The following is an 18,621-nucleotide window of genomic DNA, read 5'->3' as shown; positions in this document are numbered from 1 at the left end:
TTACTAATTGACAACCATGACTTTTTATATATACTCTATACCTCCAACATACAGTATTCTGCAGTGCTTTACTATGAGGGAAGTAGCACATGCTTGAAAGGGACCCACACTCTCATAGTTAAATGAGAGTAGGCACGTAAAGAAAAAAAAAAAATCGCATCTAAAAGAACCAATAGTTTCCTATGGGTTCTTTTATGTAAACAGCCTAGAAAAAAATTAAATCAGGGTGGGGTGATTCCTCTGCCCCTGTGAAAAACTTTTGTGCAGGAGTGAGTGTATTGCGAAACATGCTCGTCTGAAGAAGCCCTTAAGGCTTTTTCACAGAAGCATATTCTTTTATGTGCGTAATACAAATATCATAAACCCCATTGATAATAATAAATTAATAATAAATCCTTATTTGTATAGCACCAACTTATTCCACAGCTCTTTCAAAGCGCAGGGGAACACAAACAATACGACAATTACATATGTTATATAGTTGATTGGGAACAAACGGGGTGGGGGTAATGCAGGAGGTTATGATGGTGCCAGATACTGATATGGAGATGTTGGGGGGGGGGGGGGGGATCAACTGGTTGAGGGCAGGAAGACTAGAAGCTCAGTTTTTGAGAGGTTAAGTCTGAGAAAAAGGGAAGAAATGGTGTTAGGGACAGCGGACAGACAATTGGTGATGTTTTTGTTGAGATGTCACGGGAAGAGGTGTATAGCTGGGTGCCATCAGCGTTGAAATGATGTTGGAGGCTAAATTCGCAGATGGTTTGTGCTATTGGGGCTATGTAGATAGAGAAGAGGAGGGGACTGAGGACCGAGCCCTGGGGGAGCCCAACACAGAGAGGCAGTGTAGGGAAGATAGAGCCAGCAAAGGAGACGCTGAATGAGCAGGCAGAGAGATAGGAGGAGAACCAGGAAAGACAGTATCCTTTAGGCCAACAGAGCAAAGCATAATGAGGACGAGGTCATGGTCAATAGTGTCAAACACAGCAGAGGGGTTGAGGAGGACTAGTAGGGAATAACTGCCCCTCGACTTTGCCATCATCAGATCATTTGACACTTTTGTGAGGGCAGTTTTGGTCAAGTGTAGAGGGCGGAAGCTGGACTGAAGGGGGTTGAGGAGGGAGTTATCAGAGAGGTAGCGTGTAAGGTGCGAGTAGACCGTGAAGTGCAGAAGCACCATTAACTGTTTAGTTCCCTATCCTGGCTCCCTCTTCTTATTAAATGAAATCTGACATGACTACCCTTTGTTAAATGAGCTAGTATTTGGAAGAAGTGCTCTTGTCTTGCAGGCAAAGTACTTCTATTCTGTAGGGGCCAGTCCAGGTCGCTACATATCCAAATGCATTTATTTCCATTTGGATAATCAGGTGTACACAGTTTATGTTAATAAAAAAAATGCAGCATTTCCTATTTTGCCTTGTATCATCAACCAAAATAGCTTGTTAAAGTGTATGGGATTGCGTAAAAATGCAGCAAATGTGCAGTTGCAGGAGACAGTGTGGAATTGGGCTCTCTTGCATTTTTAATTTTGCCCACATGAAAAAATACAGTGCATAGGCATACAATAAAATGCATATGGGACAAATTCACACACGTGTGTGTGTGTATGTATATATATATATATATATATATATATATATATATATATATATATATATATATATATATACAGTATATATGTATACACATTTATACACTCACGGTAAAAACACAGCATATTTCATGGAAATTACATACACATGTGAATAAGCCCTCCTAACTGGCAACAGTACAGCTACAGAACATGAGCAATCTCAGAGGTAATTTTGATTTATGAGATTTAGTAGGTTTTTAGGAAAATAGGGCTTGAATTATGGGTTTCATAGATGAGCACATAGATACATGAAAATGCTGATTCAATAGGATGCATAAGGTCCAATTTTCAGGGAGACTGGGTAGTATAATCTGCATCAGCACATCAATGAAGTGAACAGAGGATTACAGTGTTCTGCTATCCCTGGACATAGGACTTGGTTGCAGGATTCTTCTATTGTTCCCTGTTTTGGGCAATGAAGCAACATAGAGGTTTTGGGGGCTGGGACTTTTAGAGGAAATTGAAAATTATCTAGTAAAATTTTGAACTTTGGAAAAAGGGTCATCCGAGTGTTATGGTTGTTGGTAGAATTTGGCTTCTTCAGGAATAGAACCATTGGAAGCATGCAGCTGATGGTTCTGTAAGGGGTTTAATTGAATGAAAACAAGCATGAAATCATGTGGCCTTCCTCTGATTTTGTTCATTCTGATTTTTGATCTTATGGACTGACAGGACCTGAGCTACACACTGATTGGCTAAAGGGCTGGGTATAAAAGAGAGGTCCTGTTCCTGGGCTCTGGTGCGACTCTGCAGCCCCATAGAATGATAGAGTTGGAAGGGACGTCCAGTGTCATTAAACTGCCTACCTAATGCAGGATTCACTAAATCATCCCAGACAGATGTCTATCCAGCCTCTGTCATCTCAACACAACAAATTCCATTGAAAAGCTATTGGAAGGACATATAAACTGTGGCACAGAAAGTTATCTTAAAGCATTTAGGTCAGGTTAAACTTAGTGGCTTGAAGAGTTTTTTTCACTGCATGTTCTATCTTTATGTAGGATATCAAGTTGAAGCGTAGTTATAAGTAATGTACGAAAGAACCGAGTGGGTAACATAATGGAAAATGTCTGGCTATTACTGGCCGATGATATCATGCACATTTAACTTCAGCCAACCCCATCCAATAAAAAAATCGAACATGGATCACTGTTTTGGCAGACAATAGCCTACTATTGGCAACCCTAAACAATCTTTCACATATTATTTTCTGCCAAAATAGCCAAAATTGGCCACTTTGACCAACTTTGATCTTATGTGTATGGCCAACTTATATCCCCTCTGCCGCATAAGATGACACTAGTTTTATGCATAGTAAGTGTGGTCCCTGTTATAGGTTTGCATTGCTATGTCTCAGATCTGCAGTAGGGTTTCGTTTGAAGCGATGGGACGCTCTTCTGCTTGTTCTATTGTTAGTTTTACATATTGTTCTGATTTATTAGCAAACATTGGACCCGATGCTGGATTCATGAACATGCATTAAAATGAAATGCACATTGTATAACATTCTGCCTTGCAGACATAGTTATAGGATGTTTGGCTCCTTTTCCATTCCTTAAGTATTTTGGATACGATTTTACAAATTATTAACCTGGATGGACCTTTTATTGGAAACAAGTTTTGATTTATCCTGAATGTGCTAAATTTTTGTCCTCTCTGAAATAACCCCAATAAGAAAATTATGGGCTGTTATAGTGAGGCAGAACATATGCGATCCTTCAGGGGAAACAGGAACTCTGTAACAAGGGAGATCGGAGCTTACTGACCTTAATGCACCTTTCAATCATACATTTAATATTCATTGCTTAAGAACATACAGAGGAATGTCAAGAGAGACTGGAGGTGTGCAGCGAGGAGCCCCAGTTGTCACAATGATCCCATGCTCCGTGTTATTTGTAAGTTACCACTTTTTCTAAGTTTATTTGCTTTCTGATAAGTTGTCACAGCTTTCTTTCGCATTTATGAATGGCTTTCAATAATGACCATTTACCCCAAGGGCCCCAAATTAGCCTTACATTATTCTACTATGTGAAATCTTAGACCTATTTTGTTTCCGTTTTTGCATTATCTTGGTCTCCTACGAATTTAAAGGAATTATCCAAACTGGACAACAAATTTAAAAATGCGGTCACCCCGGCAATCAGCTGATCGCTGAAGAATACTGCATGTGCAAGATACCAATCTAAACCGTGTGAAGAATGCAAATTAGGCTGGTTTTCTGTCTAATCAGATGAGAAATGTGATGCATAACATATTATCCTATGAAGAGTATTTGGACACACCTATCACTAGAATTGATCGGACCATCAAGGGGGCGTTGAAACAGGCTGAACTAGATGGACATTGTCTTCATTCAGCCGAACATACTACCGTGTTTTCCTGAAAATAAGACACTGTCTTATATACATTTTTACCTCAAAAGACGCATAGTGTTTTATTTTGGGGGCGTGTGTAATAGTACTTACTTAGCAGCCGGCGTTCGTGTCCCTCACGCTGGTCTGTGGCGCTGCTGCAGGCTTCCGTGTCCTCCTTCACGCCAATAGAGCAGTTTTTCCTGGAAGCGGGGCCTGAATACCCCGCCTTTAGCAAACTAATGCTCTAATTGGTTAATCGAATGCCGCATCAGCCAATGAAAACCGGCGCTTGATTAACCAATCACAGCCATTCCTTGAATGACATCATTGAATGGTTGTGATTGGTTAATACAGCGCCGGCTTTCATTGGCTGACGCGGCGCTTGATTAACCAATCAACTGCTCTGTCGGTGTGAAGGAGAATGCAGCAGCCCACCACGAGTGATCCAAATGCCGGCTGCTGCGTGAGTATTGTTTTCTTTTTACACATAGCCTAGCTAGGGCTTATTCTCGGGGGGGGGGGTTATATTTCAAGGAACATTCCCCTCCGGATGGATGTGCCTAGTTGTGGATGATGCTGGGGAATGTCTATTACTGAGTGTGTTGTGCCAACACTTAAAGGGGTTGTCCCGAGGCAGCAAGTGGGTCTATACACTTCTGTATGGCCATAATAATGCACTTTGTAATATACATTGTGCATTAATTATGAGCCATACAGAAGTTATAAAAAGTTTTTTACTTACCTGCTCCGTTGCTAGCGTCCTCGTCTCCATGGTGCCGACTAATTTTTGGCCTCCGATGGCCAAATTAGCCGCGCTTGCGCAGTCCGGGTCTTCAGCAGTCTTCTATGGAGCCGCTCGTGCCAGAGAGCGGCTCCGTGTAGCTCCGCCCCGTCACGTGCCGATTCCAGCCAATCAGGAGGCTGGAATCGGCAGTGGACCGCACAGAAGAGCTGCGGTCCACGAAGACAGAGGATCCCGGCGGCCATCTTCAGCAGGTGAGTATGAAGACGCCGGACCGCCGGGATTCAGGTAAGCGCTGTGCGGGTGGTTTTTTTAACCCCTGCATCGGGGTTGCCTCGCGCCGAACGGGGGGGGGGGTTTAAAAAAAAAAAAAAAACCGTTTCGGCGCGGGACATCTCCTTTAAGTACGGGGGAGATTCTGTTAGGGTCTCAGGATGTTTTACATGGCATGGTCTTGAGGTGTCATGTGTCCTAAACCATGCTGCATAATATGGAGACACTTTAAAGTGTCAGCCATAGTTTGTGACGGAAGCGGCACGCTATTGGATATACAGATAACGGTGATCACGTAAGAGTTAAAAAATATATAAATAAATTTCACACGGCCAAGAAAATAGTGCGAGCTTTGTGCATCGCGAGATGAGCATATCCAGCATGAATATGAAGCCCATTCTTTTGAATGGGATCATATACATGAGTGATTTTTAGAAAATGCAGCATGTCCTATCTTTGGACGTTGCCTCGGAATGCATCGCCTATTGATTTCAATGGGGCTGGCAAAAGCATTGCACGGTGTGTGAGAACAATAGGAAACACTTGTCGATCCTCTGGCTCACCTCCCTGAAGTGATGTAAGGCCTTTTTGTGTCAAATTCGCACATTGGTGAGCACAATATCGCGCTCGCCTGTGTGAACTCAGCCTTACAGTATAAGATAAATTAATCAATGAGTAACTGAGAACTAACCAGGCACAGGGGGCAGACGAGTTACTGCTGCTGGAGCCTGGATAATCACAGCCTCCGGTCTCTTCCCTGTTGCTCTCTGACTAAAGGCCCATTTACACGTAAAAATTATCGCTCAAAATTCGTTCAAACAGACAAATTGGAGCGATTAACATTCAGTGTGAATGCGGAAAAAAAACCGCTCACTTGTTGTCTGCGGTTGTTTAAGCTAACTTTTCAATCAGCTTAAAAAACCTCAATGGCTCGCTGGCTTTTCGTCCTGTTTTAATGCACTTTCCATAGGAGGTGAAGCGCTGAGCGAGAAGCGGACGAGAAGCCCGCAAACCGGTGGCAAGTCTGTCAGTTTGAATGCTCTGCATAAGCTCTGAAGGCCTTAGTGGTGACCTCACCGCTCGGGCAGATTGGTTAGACTGGCAGATCACCATTGGATATCACTGACTTCTCGCTCAGCGGGGAGCGTTTACACGTAGCGAGAAGTGAGCGATCCAGTGATGATTTCTACGTTGGTTGAAAGTGAGGGATAACGAAAAGCAAATGAACAGTAAATGTCATTTTTGCATTTAGATGTAACCATTACCACGCATTTTTGTTCGTTTGAATGGCCCTTATGTTCATGCACATAGTTGGTGTGTCTCATGGTGGCTTCATTTCCGCGGGATGATGCGCCCTGTGCAGTTCGCACACCCCAAAGCCCGGCCCCGGTTAGCCTCATTGAATGAGGCTAATCTGGTTGCGAATCCATGACAGACTTTAGTCCAATTCCGTGACAGCAATGCACACTTAAGGCCGGCTTCACACGGGTGTAAGCGCATGTAAGTGCACATTTGCGCAATGGGCTTTGTGTTATTGCACACACCTGTGTGTTTTACTGTGCTTTTTGCATGTTGTGTGTAATGTGCTCCCATTGATTTCAATCGGCATTTAAGTTAAATTAGTTTAATATGTGCTATGATCATGCGCAATACACATAAAAATAGAACATGCTGCGTATTATTTTGCGTGAACGAAATGCGTGTGCAAAATATACGAACACGTTGAAATCAAGGATTCTGTTCACTGTATATTGCGCATGCAAATTTTACAAGCAAAATACGCTGTGCAAATGCATTCGCGTGACTAAGCCTTACGCCTCATTCGCACGAGCATTTTTACGCGGCTAATTTAGCCGTAATAAAAATCACGACCATCTGAAACGTTGGATTCCAATGCATTCATTCAGAGGGGCGATGTTTAGCCGCATAAAAATCGTTGACCCTGAAAATATAGGAGATCAGCGGCCGAATACGGCGTCCGATTTTATACTGATCTTTTGGCTGATATACGCTGGTTGCTCCCATAGACTACTATAGAAGTTGCAAAAAAAGGGAGGGGGAGGGAATTTAACAGTAACCAACGCTGGCTCTAGTTAACCCTTAGAAGCCATGCCGAGGATTTATACCGGCCAAGGGTTTTCCGCACTGTGGCATATATATGCCACAGCCGCTCGTGTGAATGGATGGGTAAAACGCGAATCTTGGCTGCGCCTTGATTATGGCTTTTTCCCGTTCATGTTTTTTTCAGCCAGCGTGAGAGTACAACACTTGTGTGAATGAGGCCCCAAGAGTGCCAATTTCTGCTGTAGCCTTCCTTTGAAATCTGTGTCTGATTTTTTAGACAAGGACTTACAAATAGAGATGAGTGAGCATGCCTGGATAAGCCAGTTACTCCAGCGAGCCTCGCTCTTCTCAAGTGACTGCATTCTTGTCCGAGCAGGGGGGGGGGGGGGTCGAGCGAGGGGGGGCGGGGGGGGAGAGATCTCTCTCGCCCCCCCCCCCCCCCAACCCCCCGAGCATGCTCGTACAAGACTGCAGTTACTCGAGAAGAGCGGGGCTCGATCGAGTAACTGGCTTATCCTGCATGCTCGCTCATCTCTACTTACAAAGTAAGATAATCTTATGTGCTATAAGGACTTTTGAGCCTTCTCAAGTACAAGGATCTGGATGCGACTATTACCTCTGCACTTTCTATAGCTATGCCCTTGTAAAGACCAGCTCTGCAGGGGTGTAGCCACAAGGGGGTACAAAGCTCTGCAGGGGTATAGCCACAAGGGGGTACAGAGCTCTGCAGGGGTGTAGCCACAAGGAGACACAGAGCTCTGCAGGGGTGTAGCCACAAGGGGGTACAGAGCTCTTCAGGGGTGTAGCCACAAGGGGATACAGCGCTCTGCAGGGGTGTAACCACAAGGGGGGTACAGAGTTCTGCAGGGGTGTAGCCACAAGGGGGGTACAGAGCTTTGAAGGGGTGTAGCCACAAGGGGGTACAGAGCTCTGCAGGGGTGTAGCCACAAGGGGGTACATAGCTCTGCAAGGGACCCCTGAAACATAAGAGGACACAAGTATTATAAAAGGCACATGACACTGTAGGCCCTGCTAACAAATTTGCACTGAGGCCCAGGAGCTACAGGTTCCATCTCTATGTATAAAATATCATTATCACTTGATGATTTGGATCTTACTAAGCGCAAAAGACGAAAGAAGCGTGTAGCAGATTCAAATGCATGGAGACATTGTGACAGACAGTTCTATATCACATCTGTCATTTATGGACCTCTCGCTCACATGTTGCTGCTTCTTCTGGCGCCCGCAGCAGACCTGACTCCTGGAGAATTGACTGTTTATTCATTATCTGACAATGAACATTTATGGTCAGGACAGGTGTCCAAGTCTGGTGTGAGGAGCGCAGACAGAGCCGCCTCTCAGCTTCCACCCTATGCATATGTATGAGGGCCGTTTGCATACAATAAGAATGGGCTGCATGTAAATGAATCAGCCTGGTGATATTGGTGGCTGGAGACGCAGTCGCATCACTTCCAATGTTCTACAGACTCCAGAGGTGGAGGGAATAATTCTGCTTGAAGATGGCTGTCAGGTCTTATAAATGCCAGTTTCCTGGGGCTGACATTTAAGGTTTTTAGTAGATGAACGTTCACATTTGCACATGGCATGAGCCTTGTATATAGCTGTGCATGCAGAAACGGCTTTAGATACTTTGTATTTTAGTTTATTGCTTTTCCCATAAGAAAAAAAAATCAATGTATAATAATAAAGCAGCGACCTCAACTGAAGAAAAAGACAGAAGAAATACTTTTCCCCCACACTGTTAATGGCAAATATATATAAGCACATTGAGTAAACATTAGTGCAGAGAGAAAATGTAAGTGAATCCTTCAATGTGGTAACATATCTCCCTCTGTAACATCAATCAGCTCCACCAAATGTTTCCTCTAACTGTAATAAGATTTGCACAATGTACAGTAGAAATTTTGGACCATTCTTCCCTGTAAATGTGTTTCAGTTCATCAATATTTCTAGGATGCCTTGCGTGCACAGCCCTCTTCAAGTCATGCCACAGCATAGTTATAGGGTTGAGGTCAGGACTGTGACTTGGCCATTCCAAAACACCAATCTTCTTTTTCAATCATTGTTTAGGGCTCCTGCCCACGGCAGGATATTTGCTGCGGAATCCACATCCGTACCAAATAGCGCCCATAGTATGCTATGTGAAATCCATTCTTCCTCCACACTTGCGGAAGCCAATTGTGATTTCCGCAAGCGGAGGAAAATTTGCAGCATGCTTCATTTTTCTGCATATTCCATGCGGACGGCTTCCATTGAAGTCAATGGAAGCTGTCTTACCCACGGCCCGTGCATAATGAACATTGCAGACAGGTTGTGGATTCTGTGTTGTCACCTACTGACGGCGCAGGAATAAAAAAAAGTGCAAAAAAAATCTGTACTGCGCATGCGCAACGACGAGCCGCTGGGCCCATCTAAGCAAGCCTTAGTTTGGGATATTCTGCTTTTGGTCATTGTCTTGTTGCATCACTCAACATCTCTACAGCTTGAGTGCTCACTCACATGAGCGTGAAAAGAATGATGCTGCAGTTACCCACACAAAATAATCACGTCTAACTGCGCTAAAAATCGGGTGGATGGATGATTTATTGCTATCTAGTCATTACTTAGCAGTGAAATTGCCCATTCACACGATCAGGAGACACCTGATGGATACTTCTGCGCAGCTCGCAACAAAGATAGATCGGGTCCTATCTTAGCACGCAGCAGGCAATTGCCTATTATTTTAGGTGCAATTTTTTTTTCTATAAATCCTACTGAAAAACCCCAAAAATAAGGCCTATCTGCATAAAAAAAACCAAAAGCAACATCACCTAACCGTCGTTGTCAGGTCCGCCAGGCGTCTTCTCTGCAGCTCCAGCAGACTTCTTGTAGTTTTCAACAAGTGCTTCTTGGTTTGGAGGTTCAAAATCCCCACCTCCAAGAAGCGCTGGCTGTGATTGCTTCTCCAACACGGCGGCTCAGCCAATCAGAGCCAGCGCTCGATGAACCAATCACAGCCATCGGATTGAATGGCTGTGATTGGTCCACCGAGCGCTGCAGCCGTCTTTTCTCTAAACTAAATAACCCCAATTTTAATAACCTCTCTGGGCGTTGTAGTCCGCCCATTCTGTTTATTAGCTTATGCACCCATTTTTTAAAATTGACAGTGTGATGTCATCCATTGTCAAGTGAGCGGTGGGGATCACTTAATTTACAGATTCACAAAGATCCAGATCTAAGCACCTCTTTAAATATATGCTTTATTATGTACCCTTCTATTGTAACTGGGGCATCCACAGCAGATGTGGGCTTGTGTCACACGAATGTATTTGTGCAGCGTGTTGTGCTTGCAGTGAATAGAACCTATTGATTTAAATGGGTTCATTAACATCAGCGTCTTCTGCGCACACATTTCGTTTGCGCCAAAAACTACACAGCATATGCCCATTTCAATAAATGGGAAAATGCGTACGTGTTTTTTGTGAGTTCAAAAGCACACAATTTGCGTACACAAAGAGTACAGTAAAACTCGCACATGTGCACGTAAATACACCACGCCCATACGCAGTGTGAATGCGTGCAGAAATGCACTTACTCCCTTGTGACACCGGCCTTAGTTGCAGGGAAAACATCTCTCTTTGGTGACATTTGTCACAAGCGGAGCTGATCTGAGTTGGCTAACACCCAGATACGTTGTCGTGCCGGTCACCCAGGTATCATGCGATTGCCACGGCCTCTATTATACTTGCAATGCTTATTGAGTGATGGAGGTAATAAATTGCTTTTATCTCTTTTTCTGTTTCTGCTTGATCTATATGTTTATAATAGCGTAGGTTCAAGACCCCGGACCGTGAGCCGGAGATTGTCAATGCAGGTTAAAAGCATCACAAAAGTTTCAAATGTTCAATGTCATAAATCAGTGATGACTCTGAGAAAGTATGAAATAATAAAAAAAAAGAAATACAATGTGAATAACCCCCAGAGGTCATGGGGACATAGATGGTAGAAAACATTGTTACAAAAACAAGTAAAAAGAAAAAAATACAGAATAATACAGAAATCCTTCAGCTGGCTCAGTAATGCCAACTGACATGGTTTAGCAGTGCTAGCTGCTGCTAATCTTCCTTCCTTTACCAGCAGCTCCCATAAAAGCCTATAGGAGCTGCCAGCTGATTGCAGACGAAAGATAGGGCAAGACCTATCTTTTCTGGCAGTGTGAAAACATTGGCTGGTGTATTTGGTCACCGATGTCCTATCTTCGCCGGCCGGAGTTTTTACCCAGCTAATAATCCACTATGTGAATTAATGCATTGGAATCCAATGCAATGGGAGAACTCTGCGACCCTCTTTAGATCTCTTCATTCCCTCAGTAATGCGAGGCTGTCTTCACATGAAAACGCCTTGCATCCATAGGGCTTTCACATGGTGATAAGTGCGATATTGGGCCATGATTCACATGCCAGTGTGAAGGAGCCCTATGGCCTAAGTGTGTAAAGGCCCATTTAGACCCAATGATTCTCGCTCAAAATTTTCTCAAAGCCGTCTTTTGAGCGAGAATTGCTTGGGTCTAAATGCATGGAAATGACGCCGTTTTTGTGCGCAAGCCATTCCTCGCTCAGTTCTAGTAATCTTGAATTGAGCGATGAACTCTTATCAGCAGTGCAGGCTCCTATCACAGTCGGTAGTGCTGATAAGATTCTTTTAGCTTATATCCCGCTGGTAATTCACAGCAGGACTCGAGTTGTAAGTGGGGAGAACAATGCAGCTGTTTGCTTATGCAAAACAGCTGTACTGTTTGCCGACCGATAGCAGCAGTGTCCCGCTCCACCTGCATAGCTCTTAAGTAGCTACTTAGATACTATAGACTAAGCAAAGATGATCGCTCAAAACTGTCACCCAAACTGTCGTTTGAGCGACTCTTGAGTGATCATCTGTCAGTGTAAATGGGGTATTATGAATTCATCTGAAGTGAACCTAGGTATGCAGTTGACTGTCGTTCATTGTGTTTTGATTTGACACATTGAATGTATTCACTAGAGATGAGCGAGCACCAAAATGCTCGGGTGCTCGTTACTCGGGACGAAATTATCGCGATGCTCGAGGGTTCGTTTCGAGTAACGAACCCCATTGAAGTCAATGGGCGACTCGAGCATTTTTGTATATCGCCGATGCTCGCTAAGGTTTCCATTTGTGAAAATCGGGGCAATTCAAGAAAGTGATGGGAACGACACAGCAACGGATAGGGCAGGCGAGGGGCTACATGTTGGGCTGCTTTTCAAGTTCCCAGGTCCCACTATTAAGCCCCAATAGCGGCAAGAGTGGGCCCCCCCCCAACAATTTTTACTTCTGAAAAGCCCTCATTAGCAATGCATACCTTAGCTAAGCACCACACTACCTCCAACAAAGCACAATCACTGCCTGCATGACACTCCACTGCCACTTCTCCTGGGTTACATGCTGCCCATCCCCCCCCCCTGCACGACCCAGTGTCCACAGCGCACACCAAATTGTCCTTGCGCAGCCTTCAGCTGCCCTCATGCCACGCCACACTCATGTCTATTTATAAGTGCGTCTGCCATGAGGAGGAACCGCAGGCACACACTGCAGAGGGTTGGCACGGTTAGGCAGCGACCCTCTTTAAAAGGGGCGGGGCGATAGCCCACAATGCTGTACGGAAGCAATGAGAAATATAATCCTGTGCCACCGCCATCAGGAGCTGCACACGCGGGCATAGCAATGGGGAACCTATGTGCCACACACTATTCATTCTGTCAAGGTGTCTGCATGCCCCAGTCAGACCGCGGTTTTTTATAAATAGTCACAGGCAGGTACAACTCCGCAATGGGAATTCCGTGTGCACCCACAGCATGGGTGGCTCCCTGGAACCCACCGGCTGTACATTAATGTATCCCATTGCAGTGCCCATCACAGCTGAGGTAACATCCGATTAAATGCAGGTGGGCTTCGGCCCACACTGCATGCCCCAACCTGACTGGGGTTTTTAATTCATAGACACAGGCAGGTACAACTCCCTATTGTGAAGTCCCTGTGGACCGACAGCATGGGTGGGGGCCAGGAAGCCACCAGCGGCACATAAATATATCCCATAGCATTGCCCATCACAGCTGAGGTAATGTCATGTTAAATGCAGGTGGGCTTCGGCCCACACTGCATGCCCCAGTCAGACTGGGTTTCTTTAGAAGTGGACACATGTAGTTACAACTCCGTGTGGACTGACAGCATGGGTGGCTCCCTGGAAGCCACCGGCGGTACATAAATATATCCCATTGCAGTGCCCAGCACAGCTGATGTAACGTCAGCTGTAATGCAGGTGGGCCAAAATTTAATTGTATTACACTGTAGGCGAGGGCCCCAAAAAACTTGGTGTACCAACAGTACTAATGTACCTCAGAAAAATTGCCCATGCCCAACCAAGAGGGCAGGTGAAACCCATTAATCGCTTTGGTTATTGTGGATTAATTGGTAACTAGGCCTAGAGGCAGCCCAGTTAAAATAAAAATTGGTTCAGGTGAAAGTTTCAACGCTTTAATGAGCATAGAAACGTATAAAAATTGTTTACAAAAATTATATGACTGAGCCTTGTGGGCCTAAGAAAAATTGCCCGTTCAGCGTGATTACGTGAGGTTTCAGGAGGAGGAGCAGGAGGAGGAGGAGGAGGAATATTATACACAGATTGATGAAGCTAAAAGGTCCACGTTTTTGATGGTGATAGAGAACAATGCTTCCACCCGCCGGTGCAGCCTACGTATTGCTTAGGTATCGCTGCTGTCCGCTGGTGAAGAAGAGAAGTCTGGGGAAATCCAGGCTTTGTTCATCTTGATGAGTGTAAGCCTGTCGGCACTGTCGGTTGACAGGCGGGTACGCTTATCTGTGATGATTCCCCCAGCGGCACTAAACACCCTCTCTGACAAGACGCTAGCCGCAGGACAAGCAAGCACCTCCAGGGCATACAGCGCGAGTTCAGGCCACGTGTCCAGCTTCGACACCCAGTAGTTGTAGGGGGCAGAGGCGTCACTGAGGACGGTCGTGCGATCGGCTACGTACTCCCTCACCATCCTTTTACAGTGCTCCCGCCAACTCAGCCTTGACTGGGGAGCGGTGACACAGTTTTGCTGGGGAGCCATAAAGCTGGCAAAGGCCTTGGAGAATGTTCCCCTGCCTGCGCTGTACATGCTGCCTGATCTCTGCGCCTCCCCTGCTACCTGGCCCTCGGAACTGCGCCTTCTGCCACTAGCGCTGTCAGATGGGAAGTTTACCATCATTTTGTCCACCAGCGCCCTGTGGTATAGCATCATTCTCGAACCCCTTTCCTCTTCGGGAATGAGAGTGGAAAGGTTCTCCTTATACCGTGGGTCGAGCAGTGTGTACACCCAGTAATCCGTAGTGGCCAGAATGCGTGTAACGCGAGGGCCACGAGAAAGGCATCCTAACATGAAGTCAGCCATGTGTGCCAGGGTACCTGTACGCAACACATGGCTGTCCTCACTCGGAAGATCACTTTCAGGATCCTCCTCCTCCTCCGGCCATACACGCTGAAAGGATGACAGGCAAGCAGCATGTGTACCCTCAGCAGTGGGCCAAGCTGTCTCTTCCCCCTCCTCCTCATGCTCCTCCCCCTCCTCAACGCGCTGAGATATAGACATGAGGGTGCTCTGACTATCCAGCGACATACTGTCTTCCCACGCCTTCGTTTCCGAGTGCAAAGCGTCTGCCTTTATGCTTTGCAGGGAACTTCTCAAGAGGCATAGCAGAGGAATGGTGACGCTAATGATTGCAGCATCCCCGCTCAGCATCTGGGTAGACTCCTCAAAGTTTCCAAGGACCTGGCAGATGTCTGCCAACCAGGCCCACTCTTCTGTAAAGAATTGAGGAGGCTGACTCCCACTACGCCGCCCATGTTGGAGTTGGTATTCCACTATAGCTCTACGCTGCTCATAGAGCCTGGCCAACATGTGGAGCGTAGAGTTCCACAGTGTGGTCACGTCGCACAGCAGTCGGTGCACTGGCAGATTAAACCGATGTTGCAGAGTCCGCAGGGTGGCAGCGTCCGTCTTGGAGTTGCGGAAATGTGCGCTGACCCGGCGCACCTTTCCGAGCAGGTATGACAAGTGTGGGTAGCTTTTTAGAAAGCGCTGAACCACCAAATTAAAGACATGGGCCAGGCATGGCACGTGCGTGAGGCTGCCGAGCTGCAGAGCCGCCACCAGGTTACGGCCGCTGTGCTGCCACGCCGCGCGACACCGACTGCTGGCGACGTGCTGCTGCTGACACATCTTGATTGCGAGACAGAGGTTGCGTTGGAGGAGGAGGAGGGTGGTTTAGTGGAGGAAGCATACACCGCCGCAGATACCACCACCGAGCTGGGGCCCGCAATTCTGGGGGTGGGTAGGACGTGAGCGGTCCCAGGCTCTGACTCGGTCCCAGCCTCCACTAAATTCACTCAATGTGCCGTCAGGGAGATATAGTGGCCCTGCCCGCCTGTGCTTGTCCACGTGTCCGTTGTTAAGTGGACCTTGGCAGTGACCGCGTTGGTGAGACAACAGGTTTCGACAAAGACTTGTGGAACCCCGGGCGACCCCTCCTTTTGCGATTTCCAGAGGACCGGTACCCCTTCTGTCCCACCCTGTACGGCTCAAATGCCGACAGACTCTCCTCACAACGCAACTGCATACGAGACCCCACCCGTTTCTTCCGTCCCCCCTGCAGCGCACCGGCGGCGACATAAGCAGCAGGACGGGCGGACGGGGTGTGAGGGTAAGTGATACCTCGGGGACTGAGTGCGGTATCGACTGAGCAGGGAGGAAGGGGAGCGCGATGGCTATGGCAGGACGGCCCCCACTGGGTTAGCTCCCCAGTGGCCCAATCGAATTGGGGGTTGTGCAACGCCAGCCACGGCATCCCTAGTACCATGTCTACCGACATTTTCTCCATCACCAGGAATGATAGACCTTCCGAATGGCGACCCCCCACCGTGAGTTGTAACACTGGGGTCCTCCATCGTACCAAGCCCGAAGCAAGAGGAGTAGCATCAATGCTAGCAAAACGAATTGACGTCTTCAGCGCCACAAATTCAGCCCTCAGGGGCTCAACGAGACACATGCTTATCAGGTTAGCAGCTGCTCCGGAATCAATAAACGCCTGCCCTAGGCGGGAGAAGTTCCGGAATCTAACCTGGCAGGGTATCAGAAGTCTAGGACGTACCTGAGGTCCTAGGCGACCCTCCCTGCAATCGCCTAGGACTGGAAGTCTTTCTGCCGATTCAAACTGTGGACGCTGAGGCCTCTAGGGGCAAGTTATCACCCGATGTCCAGCTTTCCCGCAGTAGAGACAGAGATGATGTAATAACCGAATCCGGCGTCGCTCCTCGGGGTCCAGCGGGTCCAGTTCCATAGGTTCGGGAACAGAGACTGGTACGGACGGGGAGGGAACAGGACAAATGACCTCCCTGACTCTATGGGTCGGTCTATCTTGCTTCCCAGCCCTGAGCCTCCTATCTGCCTTCACTGCTAACTCCATAGCCTCCTTTAAGGACCCGGGAACGGGATGGGAGATCAACAGTTCTTTGACCGCGTCCGAGAGACCTTGCATAAAAACGTCTTTCAGGGCGCTATCGTTCCATGCAGTATCGCCCGCATAGCGTCTGAAATTGGAGCAATAATCCTCCACACAAAGCGACCCCTGGTGCAGCGCCAGCAACCGCGAAACCGCCAACCCTATTCGGTCCGGTTCATCGAAGATACCCCCGAGTTCCTGAAAAAAGGAGTCCACCGACTGCAGGGAGGGGGAACCCTCGGGAATGGAAAAGGCCCAGGTCTGGGCAGAGCCCCGCAGCAGGGACATTATAAGCCCGACCCTCTGGACCTCCGAGCCGGAAGAATGGGGACGCATCCGAAAAAACAGGCGACACGCCTGTTGAAAAACAAAAAACTTGTTCCTCTCCCCAGAGAACACCTCAGGAAGAGGGCACTTGGGTTCGGGACAGGTAAAGGCGTTCTGCCCCTGCGACAACGCCCACTGCTCCTGGGCCACCATGCTGTATGGTAACAGGTGTATTACCAGTAGTGCAGAAACAGAACGCTGTAATTAAATGTGCCGCTTATTGGCCTGTGGTTGGAGGCTGACTTCACTTACCGAACGCACAGCAGAGCCAGGAAATAATTTTGCGCAAGCCTGCTGTAACACTTAGCTGGCTGCGTATGAATTAGGAGGACAACTACACCCAGCACAGACCCAGTACACTGAGGACAGTCACAGGCAGCCCAAATAGATTTTTTTTCCCAAATGTTTTTGGAAAGGCCCACTGCCTATATTCAATAAATATATGTCTTCTGTCCCTGCCTCACCACCACTACTGGCCCTGGACTATGTATAATTACTGCAGGGTGCAATGCTCTGCACGGCCGATATACAAAAAAAAAAAAAAGTGCAACACTGCAAAAAGCAGCCTCCACACTACTGCACACGGTTAGATGTGGCCCTAAGAAGGACTGTTGGGGTTCTTGAAGCCTAAAATACTCCTAACGCTCTCCCAAAGCAGCTCCGGCACCAGCAGCACTGTCCCTGATCTCTGTCAGAATAAATCTGTGGCGAGCCGCGGGAGGGGCCGATTTATATACTCGGGTGACACCTGATCTCGCCAGCCACTCACTGCAGGAGGGTGGTATAGGGCTTGAACGTCGCAGGGGGAAGTTGTAATGCCTTCCCTGTCTTTCTATTGGCCAGAAAAGCGCGCTAACGTCTCAGAGATTAAAGTGAAAGTAACCCGAACATCGCGTGGTACTCGTTACGAGTAACGAGCACCTCGAACACGCTAATACTCGAACGAGTATCAAGCTCGGACGAGTACGTTCGCTCATCTCTAGTGAAGACAAAGTAGACAAGGCTGACGTAAATGATGTACAGTGTCTACCAAGAACACCTTCTATTACTCCGTCAGCCCAGTGACTGTATAACCAGTAAACAGTTCTACAACTGGTGATCTGTGAATGTGCCGTATGCTGCATCTGTGTGCTCTCAAGGTCGCACTTCTAGCATAAGGTCTTTATTGCCTTTCATCCTTCTGAGCCTGATAATAAGGCTACTAATTATCCCCGAATAATATCTCTAGTGATGTACAAATTACTTCTGTAATTTTAGCTTTAAAGACCACGAGGGCAATGGAGGTTAAAGGCCTATATGTGAGGCTCGCAGAATGAAGTACAGGGACAAATGCATCTACGCCTACACATGTTATTATGTGAAGAAATTAACACGGTAAGATAGTGACAATTTATCTGAATGACTGGTTCACAATACAGCGAGTCATACGGGATACGTAACGGGAAGTAAATTACTGAATTGTATGGGAATTATTCTGGATAGAGCAATGAAGGGGATACAGGAATCACTGGTTTTAGGATAAAAAGTTTATTTCCTCAGGATGGTAGAAACTTTTTTGGGCCGCTCAGTTCTTTATTTTAAGGGTACGTTCACATATAGCGGAAAGTTTCCGCATGACTGAACTACAGTTGGGGCAGAAGAGGGGACCAAGGTGGATT

This window comes from Eleutherodactylus coqui, chromosome 6 (assembly GCF_035609145.1).
Source record: "Eleutherodactylus coqui strain aEleCoq1 chromosome 6, aEleCoq1.hap1, whole genome shotgun sequence".
Lineage (NCBI taxonomy): Eukaryota > Metazoa > Chordata > Amphibia > Anura > Eleutherodactylidae > Eleutherodactylus > Eleutherodactylus coqui.
The sequence above is the reverse complement of the archived record's forward strand: the minus strand, read 5'-3'. Positions refer to the sequence as shown.